We start from the raw sequence: 14,392 nt of genomic DNA, 5'->3' as shown, positions 1-14,392 counted from the left end.
TGTTCTTCTGAGTTGGCCCTTTGGGGCTTAATGCTGACAGTGGATTTACGATGCTTTGGTGATAAAACCTAAAGACCGCATTCCATAGCATGAGTTGGTGTTTGTGTACTGGGAGGTACCAGGGTGGAGATGGCTCCGGTATGGATAATGATGAGGGGAACCTTTTTTGGGGGGCCAGACCCTGGTTTCCACACAATAAAACAGTCTTTACAGCAGATATTGTCTGCTGTGAATTATTAATTTATTTCATACAAATCCTAATCTTGTGACCCATTCAACACATCTGTTGTTTGTCATGTAGACTAAAGGGGTGTATTTTTGCCATATAAAATATATTATTTGACTCGGGGCTCTCAACAAAACAGTCAAGAGTGTTGTGTCAACCAGCCATCGTTATTGCAGAGCCCTCACATCATTCACTTGTGTGTGTGGTGTGACATGCTTTCCTTATGAATAAGTGAATAAAGATTTAGTTTAAGTATAACTCTGACTTGTGTGATAAGTTTGTCTTTCCTCATTTGATAATAAAGAAATAACCACCACAACAGAACATATGTCAAAGTAACCCAAATGTGGTAAGAGCCATGGAAACAATGGTAAACATTGAGATATTTTTTTACCTCTGAGTCTACAGATCCCTTATGTATGTGTGTGTATTTTAGATTGTACAACCCAGAGTGAAGGGTTTGAAAGGATAAAGTGTCTGGTTTTATGTGTTGATTTCACTTACTTCAATATACAGTTGAAGTCGGAAGATTACATACACTTAGGTTGGAGTCATTAAAACTCGTTTTTCAACCACTCCACACATTTGTTGTTAACAAACTAGAGTTTTGGAAAGTCGGTTAGGACATCTACTTTGTGCATGACACAAGTAATTTTTCCAACAAATGTTTACAGACAAAACATTTCACTTATAATTCACTGTATCACAATTCCAGTGGGTCAGAAGTTTATATACACTAAGCTGACTGTGCCTTTAAACAGCTTGGAAAAGTCCACAAAATTATGTCATGGCTTTAGAAGCCTCTGATAGGCTAGTTGACATCATTTGAGTCAATTGGAGGTGTACCTGTGGATGTAGTTCAAGGCCTACCTCCAAACTCAAAAGAAATCAGAAGAAATCAGCCAAGACCTCAGAAAAACAATTGTAGACCTCCAGAAGTCTGGTTCATCCTTGGGAGCAATTTCCAAACGCCTGAAGGTACCATGTTCATCTGTACAAACAATAGTACGCAAGTATAAACACCATGGGACCATGCAGCTGTCATACCACTCAGAAAGGAGATGCGTTCTGTCTCCTAGAGATGAACATACTTTGGTGAGAAAAGTGCAAATCAATCCCAGAACAACAGCAAAGGACCTTGGGAAGATGCTGGAGTGAACAGGTACAAAAGTATCTATATCCACAGTAAAACCAGTCCTATACTGCTCCAAAACCGCCATAAAAAAAGCCAGACTACGGTTTGCAACCTCACATGGGGACAAAGATCGTACTTTTTGGAGAAATGTCCTCTGGGCTGATGAAACAAAAATAGAACTGTTTGGCCATAATGACCATCGTTATGTTTGGAGGAAAAAGGGGGAGTCTTGCAAGCCGAGGAACACCATTCCAAACGTGAAGCATGGGGGTGGCAGCATCATGTTGTGGGGGGTGCTTTGCTGCAGAAGAGACTGGTGCACTTCACCGAATAGATGGCATCATGAGGTAGGAAATTTATGTGGATATATGGAAGCAACATCTCAAGACATCAGTCAGGAAGTTAAAGCTTGGTCACAAATGGGTCTTCCAAATGGACAATGACCCCAAGCATTCTTCTGGCAAAGTTGTGGCAAAATGTCTTAAGGACAACAAAGTCAAGGTATTGGAGTGGCCATCACAAAGCCCTGACCTCAATCCTATAGAACATTTGTGGGCAGAACTGAAAAAGCATGTGCGAGCAAGGAGGCCTACAAACCTGACTCAGTTACACCAGCTCTGTCAGGAGGAATGGGCCAAAATTCACCCAACTTATTGTGGGAAGCTTGTGGAAGGCTACCTGAAACGTTTGACCCCAGTTAAACAATTTAAAGGCAATGCTACCAAATACTAATTGAGTGTATGTAAACTTCTGACCCACTGGGAATGTGATGAAAGAAATAAAAGCTGAAATAAATCATTCTCTCAACTATTATTCTGACATTTCACATTCTTAAAATAAAGTGGTGATCCTAACTGACCTAAAACAGGGAATTTTTACTTGGATTAAATGTCAGGAATTGTGAAAAAATATATTTCCAAATGTTTTTGGCAAAGGTGTATGTAAACTTCTGACTTCAACTGTAAGCATTTTGACAGAACCTCTTTTGATAGTTAAGCCATAATCAAATGCTTACCTTAAAATGTAACAATAATTATCACGGTGAAAGGAGGGAGTGTGAGGGAAAATGTTGTTGTCTGATAAGATAGCCTTGAATTGTACATAGCATCTCCTCTCACTCTATCTTGGTTCGTGCAGGTGACTGTGACCTCCTCCTCAGACCAATTGGCGGTACGCTCAGAACATTGTTCTCACAACCAAAAGGAGTATCTCAGTTTCAAGGTCCCAGCTTTGAGAGAAGAAGCATTGTGAGGTATCAATCAGTCACATGCAGGAACCAAAGTTAAGAATGAATAATGTAAATCATGCTTATATGACTTGTTTGTGTAGCAGTATATAAAGCCTGAAAGGGTACGCCCTTTTCAGAGTTTTCATCAAGCTTGGATTGAGTTTGTGAACCTCTCCGTTTGTGATAATAAAGAGTGATTCATTTAATATTGACTTCCGGTGTCCTTGGTGTAGAATTTCCACAACATTAGCATTAGTGTTGGCAGCTATAAAGGCTAGGATGCTAACATGCAGCCATGTTGGATGTGGCTATGACCATATCAGGACATGACTGTGAAGTATGTAACATGGGATTACAGAAAGCAATCCTGACATAAACATCTTAAGGAAGCATATAAACTCAGAAAAAAAATGTATGTCCCTTTTTCAGGACCCTGTCTTTCAAAGATAATTCGTAAAAATTCAAATAACTTCACAGATCTTCATTTTAAAGGGTTTAAACACTGTTTCCCATGCTTGTTCAATGAACCGTAAACAATTAATGAACATGTACCTGTGGAACGGTCGTTAATAAGACACTAACAGCTTACAGACGGTAGGCAATTAAGGTCACAGTTATGAAAACTTAGGACACTAAAGAGGCCTTTCAACTGACTCTGAAAAACACCAAAAGAAAGATGCCCAGGGTCCCTGCTCATCTGCGTGAATGTGCCTTAGGAATGCTGCAAGGAGGCATGAGGATTGCAGATGTGGCCAGGGCAATGAATTGCATTGTCCGTACTGTGAGATGCCTAAGACAGCTCTACAGAGAGGCAGGATGGATAGCTGATCGTCCTCGCAGTGGCAGACCACGTGTAACAACACCTGCACAGGATCGGTACATCCCAACATCACACCTGCGGGACAGGTACTGGATGGCAACATCAACTGCCCGAGTTACACCAGGAACGTACAATCCCTCCATCAGTGCTCAGACTGTCCGCAATAGGCTGAGAGAGGTTGGACTGAGGGCTTGTAGGCCTGTTGTAAGGCAGGTCCTCACCAGACATCACCGGCAACAACGTCGCCTATGGGCACAAACCCACCATCGCTGGTCCAGACAGGACTGGCGAAAAGTGCTCTTCACTGACGAGTCGTAGTTTTGTCTCACCAGGGGTGATGGTCGGATTCGCGTTTATTGTTGAAGGAATGAGCATTCCCCCTGGGCCTGTACTCTGGAGTGGGATTGATTTGGAGGTGGAGGGTCCGTCATGGTCTGGGTCGGTGTGTCACCAACATCATTGGATTGAGCTTGTTGTCATTGCAGGCAATCTCAACGCTGTGCGTTACAGGGAAGACATCCTCCTCCCTCATGTGGTACCCTTCCTGCTTACTCATCCTGACATGACCCTCCAGCATGACAATGCCACCAGTCATACTGCTTGTTCTGTGTGTGATTTCCTGCAAGACAGGAATGTCAGTGTTCTGCCATGGCCAGCGAAGAGCCCGGATCTCAATCCCATTGAGCACGTCTGGGACCTGTTGGATCGGAGGGTGAGGGCTAGGGCCATTCCCCCCAGAAATGTCTGGGAACTTACAGGTGCCTTGGTGGACGAGTGGGGTAACATCTCACAGCAAGAACTGGCAAATCTGGTGCAGTCCATGAGGATGCAGCTGGTGGCCACACACAGATACTGACTGTTACTTTTGATTTTGACCCCCCCCCCCCCCCCCCCTTTGTTCAGGGACACATTATTCCATTTCTGTTATTCACATGTCTGTGGAACTTGTTCAGTTTATGTCTCAATTGTTGAATCTTGTTATGTTGATACAAATATTTACACATGTAAAGTTTGCTGAAAATAAACGCAGTTGACAGTGAGAGGGCGTTTCTTTTTTTGCTGAGTTCATAAGCATATACTGACAAAGCAGTAGCAGCTTATAACATGTATACAGATCAAATGCACACGAACCCTAACAAAGTCCACTTACATGTTCAGTGATGCACTAACACAGGGTTGGGGAAGTCTGTTACCTCCAGAAGGTAGAGCCTGTGATTGGCTGGCCCTGGTCAGCTGACTGAGTTACCTGGCAAACTGGACCCTTGCACACAGGTGTGAAGTGCCCTATGCCTGAATAATAGAGTCAGGCTGAGGCGGGGGAAGGTAGCCTACCTCAGCAGTAAAAGGCTACAAATGTTGTGTCTCGTCCAGGGTCAGAGAGAGGATTAATGAGAGAGGGTTTTTAACACCCATGGTAGATCTATAAACTTAGTTTCAGAAAAGTTAAGGGATTGCTTAAGAGATGGCTGAGTTATTGATGTTTCAATCAATCAATCAATCAATCAAATGTATTTATTAATCCCTTTTTACATCAGCCGATGTCAAAGTGCTATACAGAAACCCAGCCTAAAATCCCAAACAGCAAGCAATGCAGGTGTAGAAGCACGGTGTCCATTTAAAGCCTTCGTAAATCCACTCCACAGTGGCCTATCAACATGAATCTTTCTTGGGTCTTCAAAGCCAATACCATGATGAACCATGTTAAGTTTGGCATTGATATGAAAAAAAGCAAACTATTAACAATTAATATGTTTGACTATGTAACACCAATGCTCAAAACCATTTGCAATTATCTTCTTATGAACCATACATCAGATTCACTCAAGTCTTTAATGGTTTTGAGAAAAAATTGTTGCTGCATTCAAATATGGCCACACTGTACCTATGGATGCACGTTAGCACATATGCTACTGCTAAAAATACTTCTCCTCATGAACCACACAGATTGACTCTAGATTTGGAATACAGACACAATGAATTAGCCTCTAATCAATTTAAGAATGATTCATTTTTGCATTCAACGTCGGCAATGCTACACCACTAGATGGCACCGTGTCACACCAGGGCTATAAGAACTGAACAGATGGACATGGGGCCATGAAATTTGGTATGTAAACTTCATGTACATTTCCTTAGAAGCTGTGTGAATATTAAGTCACTGCAGCCTTAGATGGCTGCACCAGACGAGTTGGTGGCACTATAGATGTCATTGGCACCATAGGATACTAGAGCACTAACTAATGATCAACTAGACTTTGTCTCATGCATATTAATGTTCGATTTTAATTATGCAGGCGAACAATGTAAAATATTGTGAAAATATTTCACAAATCTTAACATAAACCATTAGTCAAATTGACCCCAGAATTGGTATATAAACTCGATACATTAAGTAATGACTTTAAGAATGAATACCTGCTGCATTCAAAGATCACCAACCTACAGCACTGAGCACCTACTGTGCACAGTACGAAAGTTTTCATTTTGACCAATTAGGAATTTAATGATGAAAATGTTTCTTTTTGAAACTAGGTTAAATCAAAACCATGTCTGGTGTCTGTTTGATGTTTTTCTAAACTGATTAAAGGGTAACCAATTAACTCTGTCTTTGATTGGTTGCATCCTTTAACTGGGCACGCATCCTAATAAGTGTTTAAGTAATGGTCTAACGAATAATGCTTTGATCATATTGTCACAGGTGTGATTTATTGCATGTTTATGAAAGAAGCCTTTTTATTAGTTGATTAATGCATCTGTATTTAAACCCCCTGTTTGTGTGTGCCAAGCAGATGCCCATAGGAAGTGAATGCAGTCCAGAGGCATGGTGGAGCCCAGGTTTGGCCAGAGTGTGTTATGGCTTTGTTTGGTGAGAGCACATGGCTAATGGAGTTTGGTTAAGCTGAACTAGAGATATTGAGAAAATGGACGTGTGCTTCCTGGGCTGCATCACTTCCTGTGCCCCTTTTGTTATCTGTTGGTTTGGTATGTATGTGTGATTTAAAAAATATATAATAATTTTAACTACCATGGCTTTTAAAAGTAAAGAAAATTGAAATTATACGTATGGTAACAGAGTATGCTGAATTGAATTGACAATGGAATAAGATTGTGCTGTAATGTTCTGAAAGGAACCTGGGAAAAAACATTGATTCAACCAGTTTGTGCCTAGTTGTTTCAACTGTGACTCCGTTGTCTCAATCATGCAGTAGCAGCTCGACTGTGGCGGCCTCGCTATCTATCTATCACTCCTCGACTTGTCTTCTTGCCTCGCTGTTTCTTGTCCACACTTGTCTCCGTGCCCTCTGGAAGGTGATCAGAGCCTTGTGCAATTGGCTGCCCTCTCTCAAACTCAACAATTCCAGCTGCTACCAGGAACTTGCACTGCTGTGATTACCCATGGTTACAGCTGCACATCCTCATCCTCATAGCATGGCGGTTTCCTGCGCTCCCTCTCATGGGCTAACTGTAATCAGAAATGAGTCATTCATTTGAGCTTGTCAGCTGTGATGCCTTCTAACGAGCCTCGTGTGGGCTACGGCCTCCTGAGGGCAAAGGGTCTGAAAAAGTCTGTAAAAAAGTCTGTAGCTGCTGTAACTGACTTTTTGCATCCTGAGCCAGTGTACGACATATACATATTGCCTAGACCTGCAGTGTGTTTATCTATACGGGAATTGTATCTGTTTATTTGTAGTGTTTTTGTTGTTGTTGTTGGTTTACATCAGCCTCTGCCCAGTTACTATTTGTGACGATCACAGTGTTTTGTACCTAATTTGTTGTAATTTTCTTGCACTGGCTCAATGGGGTGGGGGTGTTTTAATGTATGGGAATGTGAAAGGTCCTGCTACATATGGTCTTTACCAAAAAAGAGCTGAGTGTGGTTTGTCAACTTCCATTTTCAGCTAACGCCAAGATGGTTTCCAAGGGGAAACCTGTGTGTGTGTAGTACATTCCCTAGCATTAATTGAGGCCATAGGCTAGTCCCCACACTTCTCTGTATAGGTTTTGTGCGGACTCCTCTTTTTTTTTCCATTTATGTGATGCATCTATTACAGCTTCTCTCAATCACGTACAAACCTTTTTTTGGAACAATGTTGTTGATTTTCAAAACCGAGTTCACAAGACACAGAACTCTGTGGCCCTTTCCAAAACAGTACATTTTTTTTCAAAATGTAAATGCATTAATCTAAACTATACCACCAAAATGGCAAATGTATTCATCAAAATAACACTACTGCCTGCAAGAAAACCACAACCATAGTTATCTCTTAAGTCCAAGTTAGTTTGTCTTTCAAAAATCCCAGTAGATCAATACGTTTTTCTTTGCCATCACTAAATCATGATGATCAAAATTGGAAGCAGTTTTATCAGTGTTTTGTAGACTTTCCATTGGCGCACAAACACTATCCAAAATAGAAATAAGGTGAATACAATGTATGAACACAACTGATATGAATGTATAGGCCTAAATTCACATCGGTTAAATAAAAATGTTTTAATAACAAATGAACTCACATCAAAGCAAAGCTCTATAATGGAAGGTCACAATGTCGAAGATGATGACTAAAGGCGCACGCGTATATTAGGTCAGTTTTTCTCCTAGCAGGGCAAGTCGACGCGAGTGTCTTCGCCTCGCATACTCTCTAAAAAAACTTTGCTTGAAAAACAGCAATATAGTTTGAGACGCTGTAGCAACAACATATCCAGTATAGACAATAGTTTGCTTTAATCCAATATAAATCAAGAAATATGTAATTGATTTTAACATTTTTGCAGAGGTGGTCTTAGTCGTGCAGTATTTCTCAAGTGAGAAATTTTGCATTAAAACTAGTCTCTCATTGAATGACAACAAATATTTCATAGAATCCCCTCCATAGTTCACAATCCTACTAGGAGTAGTATTGTTGACCAACCACAGACAAGGGGCCGTAGACTTTGGCTACTGAACATCAACTTGCCTCAAGAAAAAAATAGTGTTCTTTAACAACCACCCCAAAAAATTACCTGCCGAACCCCAAACAAAAAAGTCTAAACATTTCGTCACAATATATGCGGAAACTGTTTCGACTGTGACGCATGCAACGAGCTTTAACAGTAACCCAAAGTTACTTAGAAGTAACCCAACTCCATTCTCTGCATCTCTTCATGTCTGCAATATGGTAAAACATAACAATTAGACAGTTCATATATTGTACATGGTATGACACTGATGGGGTGATTTTAGAATTTTGTGCAGTAGTATTTATTGATTACTGGAAACAGTGAACACAATAGCTTACTCCATACAAATAAAAAAATTCAATACACACACATATCTCACTGAACAAAAATATAATGAGCTGAAACTCCCCAAATACAGGTGTGCCAAACTTGTAACTTCATACCGAAAGAATACTCGAGGCTGTAATCGCTGCCAAAGGTGCTTCAGCAAAGTACTGAGTAAGGGTCTGAATACTTATGTATATGTGATAATTGTAAAAAACGATATATATAAACATTTCTATAGCCCTCTTTTTGCTTTGTCATTATGGGGTATTGTGTGTAGCTTGATGAGGTGGGAAAAAAAACTATTTAAGGCTGTAACGTAACAATGTGGAAAAAGTAAAGGAGTCCAAATACTTACCAAATGGACTGTATACACACACAAACCAAAGTATGTGGACAACCCTTCAAATTAGTGGATTCGGGCTATTTCAACCACACCCGTTGCTGACAGGTGTATAAAATTGAGCCATGCAATCTCCACAGACAGCCATGCAATCTCCATAACAAACATTGGCTGTAGAATGGCCTTACTGAAGAGCTCAGTGACTTTCATTGTGGCACCGTCATAGGATGCCACCTTTCAAACAAGCCAGTTCGTCAAATTTCTGCCCTGCTAGAGCTGCCTGGTCAACTGTAAGAGCTGTTATTGTGAAGTGGAAACGTCCAGGAGTAACAGCGGCTCAGCCACGAAGTGGTAGGCCACACAAGCTCAGAACGGGACCACCGAGTGCTAAAGCGCGTAGCGCGTATACATTTTCTGTGTTTGGTTACAACTCACATCAACTGACTTGCTTTCTTGATGTCTATAGTATTATCTCTAGTATGCAATCTGGTTTCTGCTCAGGTTATGGATGTGTCACTGCAACCTCAAAGGTCATAAATGATGTCACAATTGCTCTTGATTCTAAGCAATGTTGTGATGCTATTTTTATTGCCTTGGCCAAAGCTTTTGGTACGGTAGACCATTCCATTCTTATGGGCCGGCTATTGATTGCCTGGGTCGGTTATTGGTGTCTCTGAGGGGTCTTTGGCCTGGTTTGCTAACTACCTCTCTCAAAGAGTGCAGTACATAAAGTCAGAACATCTGCTGTCTCAGCCACTGCCTCTCACCAAGGGACTACCCCAAGGCTCAGTCCTAGGCCCCACGCTCTTCTCAATTTACATCAACAACAGTATAAAGCTCTCTCAGCCATTTATATGCAGATACAGTCTTATACTCAGTTAGCCCCTCCCTGGATTTTGTGTTAAACGCTCTACAACAAAGCTTTAGTGTCCAACAAGGTTTCTCTGCCCTTAACCTTGTTCTGAACACCTCCAAAACAAAGGCCATGTGATTTGGTAAGAAGAATGCCCCTCTTCCCACAGGTGTTATTACTACCTCTGAGGGTTTAGAGCTTGAGGTAGTCACCTCATACAATTACTTGGGATTATGGCTAGACGGTACACTGTCCTTCCTTCAGCACATATCTAAGCTTCTGGCTAAGGTTAAATCTAGACTTCCTCTATTGTAATTGCTCCTCTTTCACCTCAGCTGCCAAACTAACCCTGATTCAGATGACCATCCTACCCATGCTATTATGGAGATGTAATGCTCCTTATAGGACACATCACTGCACTCTATGCACCTCTGTAAACTGGTCATCTCTGTATACCTGTCGCAAGACCCACTGGTTGATGCTTATTTATAAAACCCTGTTAGGCCTCACTCCCCCTTATCTGAGATATCTACTGCAGCCCTCATCCTCCACATACAACACCCGTTCTGCCAGTCACATTCTGTTAAAGGTCCCCAAAGCACACACATGCCTGGGTCGCTCCTAATTTTCAGTTCGCTGGAGCTAGTGACTGGAACGAGCTGCAAAAAACACTCAAACTGGACAGTTATCTCAATCTCTTCATTCAGACTCAATCATGGACACACGTACGGACAGTTGTGGCTGCTTTGCATGATGTATTGTTGTCTCTACCTTCCTGCCTTTGTGCTGTTGTCTGTGCCCAATAATGTTTGTACCATGTTGTGCTGCTGCCATGTCGTGTTGCTACCATGCTGTGTTGTCATGTGTTGCTGCCATGCTGTGTTGTCATGTGTTGCTGCCATGCTGTGTTGTCATGTGTTGCTGCCATGCTGTGTTGTCATGTGTTGCTGCCATGCTGTGTTGTCATCTTAGGTCTCTCTTTATGTAGTGTTGTGGTGTCTCTCATGTCATTATGTGTGTTTTGTGCTATATTTTTAATCCCAGCCCCAGCCTCCGCAGGAGGCCTTTTGGTAGGCCGTCATTGTAAATAAGAATTTTGTTATTAACTGACTTGCCTAGTTAAATAAATACTGAGTTCCAAATTGCCTCTCGAAGCAACGTCAGCACAAGAACTGTTCGTCGGGAGCTTCATGAAATGGGTTTTCATGGCTAAGCAGCTGCACACAAGCCTAAAATCACCATGTGCAATGCCAAGCATCGGCTGGAGTGGGGTAAAGCTCGCCGCCATTGGACTCTGGAGCAGTGGAAACGCGTTCTCTGGATTGAGGAATCACGCTTCACCATAAATCTGGGTTTGGCGGATGCCAGAAGAACGCTACCTGCCCCAATTCACAGTTCCAACTGTAAAGTTTGGTGGAGGAGGAATATTGGACTGAGGATGTTTTTCATGGTTCGGGCTAGACCCCTTAGTTCCAGTGAAGGGAAATCTTAATGCTACACCACACAATGACATTATAGACGATTCTGTGCTTCCAACTTTGTGGCAACAGTTTGGGGAAGGCCCATTCCCGGACAATGCCCGCGTGCAAAAAGCGAGGTCCACACAGAAATGGTTTGTTGAGATTGGTGTGGATGAACTTGACTGGCCTGCACAGGGCCCTGACCTCAACCCCATGGAACACCTTTGGGATGAATTGGGACACCGACTGTGAGCCAGGCCTAATCGCCCAACATCAGTGCCCGACCTCACTAATGTTCTTGTGGCTGAATGGAAACAAGTCCCCACAACAATGTTCCAACATCTAATTGAAAGCCTTACCAAAAGAGTTGAGGCTGTTATAGCAGCAAAGGGGGGACGAACTCCATATTAATGCCCATGATTTTGGAATGAGATGTTCGACGAGCAGGTGTCCACATACTTTTGGTCATGTAGTTTATATTACTACCAATAATTTAAGTGACGTTGGTTAGGATTATGCAGGCACAGCCAGAAGAGGACTGGCCACCCCTCATAGCCTGGTTCCTCTCTAGGTTTCTTCCTAGGTTTTGGCATTTCTAGGGAGTTTTTCCTAGCCACCGTGCTTCTACACCTGCATTACTTGCTGTTTGGGGTTTAAGGCTGGGTTTCTGTACAGCACTTTGAGATATCAGCCGATGTAAGAAGGGCTATATAAATACATTTGATTTGGTCGCATAGTGTCCAACCTTTACATTTTTTTAAAATACAGATAACTCTCTGTTAGTCATCACTTCTACACATAGCTTTTTTGGGGGGTGGGGTGATGCTTTTTACTAGACTGTAGCTTACACACTCACAGGCAAACACACACACGGTGATGCAAACCATCATTAGTGAAGCTGCATCATGTCAGAACCATGGAGGCAAGTGGTAACTAGTAAGATCAAGGCACTCTCCCACACCCACACAGACCCGCAAATGTGTGTGCGTGTCCACACACATCAATATCTGTCACCACCGTGGTATTCGGCTCTCTATTTTACTCAGTGAGACCATTAGCAGCTTTGGAACAGTGTGATTCGGCAGGTTCAAAGGGACAGAGACCAGAGAGAAGGGGAAAAGGACACAGAGAGGTTAGGCATCATCACATGCAACGCGCTGGGAAGAAAATGCTAGTGGGAGTGCAGGGAAAGAGTCATCAAGAGCTGGAGGAAAGCAAAACACCACATGAAGGAATTGTGGAGGTTTTGTAGTCTTATGTTTGTATGCTCATGTGTAAGATAGCTACATAAGAGACTACTGATCTAATGCTATTTTATCCGGAGGTATTCTGTCTTCCGCCAGTTAATAGTGTGGGTAGGGAAGAGGGAAGCGTGTGTTTAATTGTCAGAGCAGTGTGATGACCAATAACCTGAGTGCACAGGCCTAGTGGAAGAGGGAGGGGGTGGAAGAGTGTGTGTGTGTGGGGGGGGACGGACACCAGCACAGGGGAGAGAGGGAGTGCACAACTGTGCCACATCCTGTTTTGTAAACTGTATCCTGCAGCCTTTTGGAGTGCTGCTTTGGCAGAAGGATGAGGGAGCCAAAGGGGAGAGAATGGGTTAGGTGGGTGGACAGTAGTGGAGGAGGGTTGTACATTAGCCAAGAAAAAACACATGTCGGGGTAAGAGGAGCATGGTGAATGAACTCACTCCTCTGTTGGAGGTAAAGGCAGCATGCGTCCCGCGGATGATTTACGAGTGGTCATGACTCGGGAAGCTTCACCTCCGCTTGGCACTTTGCATACACACGTTCTTCCGCCTCCCGGCGTCCGGGAAGCAAGCGAGCGCTTGTTTTCCCTCTATTGAGCTGGAAGTTAAGCGAGCAGAACACGCTTGCAAGTGACGCAAGACACGAGATAGGGCTTAGGTGAAATTAAAGTGCAGTGAAGACTATTGAGGGGAGAAGGACTAAGTGGCAATAAAAGCTTAATGGACTTTTACAAAAATAGTATGCTTTAGTTGAGTGGAAGAGGTGGGAAAAAACGTGGAACCATGAAAAGGAAGAGAAGCGTGCGATGGGCAGAAATTATTCAGAATCTAGTTTAGCGACAGTCCGTAGTAGGCAATTGTTAAATACATTTTGTTGCTCTGAGTCCATTAGCAGAAGTCACGAACATTAACCTACATTGCTATCCAGTCATAATAGGAGTGACTGGATTACCGTATGCAATCACAGTTAACCTTAGTGTATTTTTTGCCAAATGTCTATCTGAGCTTGCTTGCTCAGTTTGAGGAACAATGGTTTCAGATGTGCACCTCGAACAAGCTCACCCAATTAAGCATGTATCTGGAAATCAGACCACCAGCCCTGATATTCTAACTATTACAGTACATGCATTTGGGAACACACACACTGACAATGCATACATTTCTTATGCACACACACACACACTCAAACAACATCATGTTTTGGCATAAATGTCACTGCAATGACACAGCTCCCCATCCATCCCTTAGGCGCACATATCTTGTTATTGATGACACATGGTAATGTAATGGTATATGCCTCACCCTTCCCAGCCCTGTGCACAAAAGCAAATATAGCCTATCACACTGCAGCGCACACAGACTGGTTACCGTTGTGCCCGGAGCTCCCCAGCGCTTATTCATCAGAGCGAGAGATCCGTGTGTGTTGCTGTATGACTGAGTTGAGGTGAATGTTGGCGATGTGCGCAGAGAGGAAACCACCGCACGCAACGCTAAGAATGACACTTCGGTTTATCGGTCGGCTTCGAGAACTTTGGATGTTTAGCTGCTATTTTAACTTTTAGCATTAGTGGAATCAACAAGAGACGAGTAAAATCGCTGCCTTCACAGCACCAGCAAAACATGTGTTGGAATTTAGGCTAAGAAGCAGCGGCTTCAGATTGAAATAATTAGCCGTTTTTTTTTTTTTCATTCTTCAAAACAACAAAAGTGATATACATTATGCAATAATTCAGTCGCCTACTGCAGATATTCACCTAACTTTTGTGTTATATATGATCCCAAATACCAGACAGAGTTTAGAGAATTTTCCTATAGG

At 42.6% G+C, this 14,392-nt stretch overlaps 1 protein-coding gene across 1 annotated transcript in view; it reads left to right on the top strand.

Annotated features, from left to right (window-relative positions):
* Positions 1 to 13,913: 13,913 nt before the first annotated feature.
* Positions 13,914 to 14,392, top strand: part of LOC106569878 (atrial natriuretic peptide receptor 1) — a 122,214-nt gene continuing 121,735 nt past the window's right edge. The window contains exon 1 of the mRNA XM_014141587.3: positions 13,914 to 14,020. The gene's annotated coding sequence lies outside the window, so the exon portion shown is untranslated. The remainder of the gene's footprint in view (positions 14,021 to 14,392) is intronic.

The sequence above is a fragment of the Salmo salar genome, chromosome 14, assembly GCF_965601325.2.
Source record: "Salmo salar chromosome 14, fSalSal1, whole genome shotgun sequence".
Classification (NCBI taxonomy): Eukaryota; Metazoa; Chordata; class Actinopteri; order Salmoniformes; family Salmonidae; genus Salmo; species Salmo salar.
This window is presented reverse-complemented; position numbering and strand designations above follow the sequence as displayed.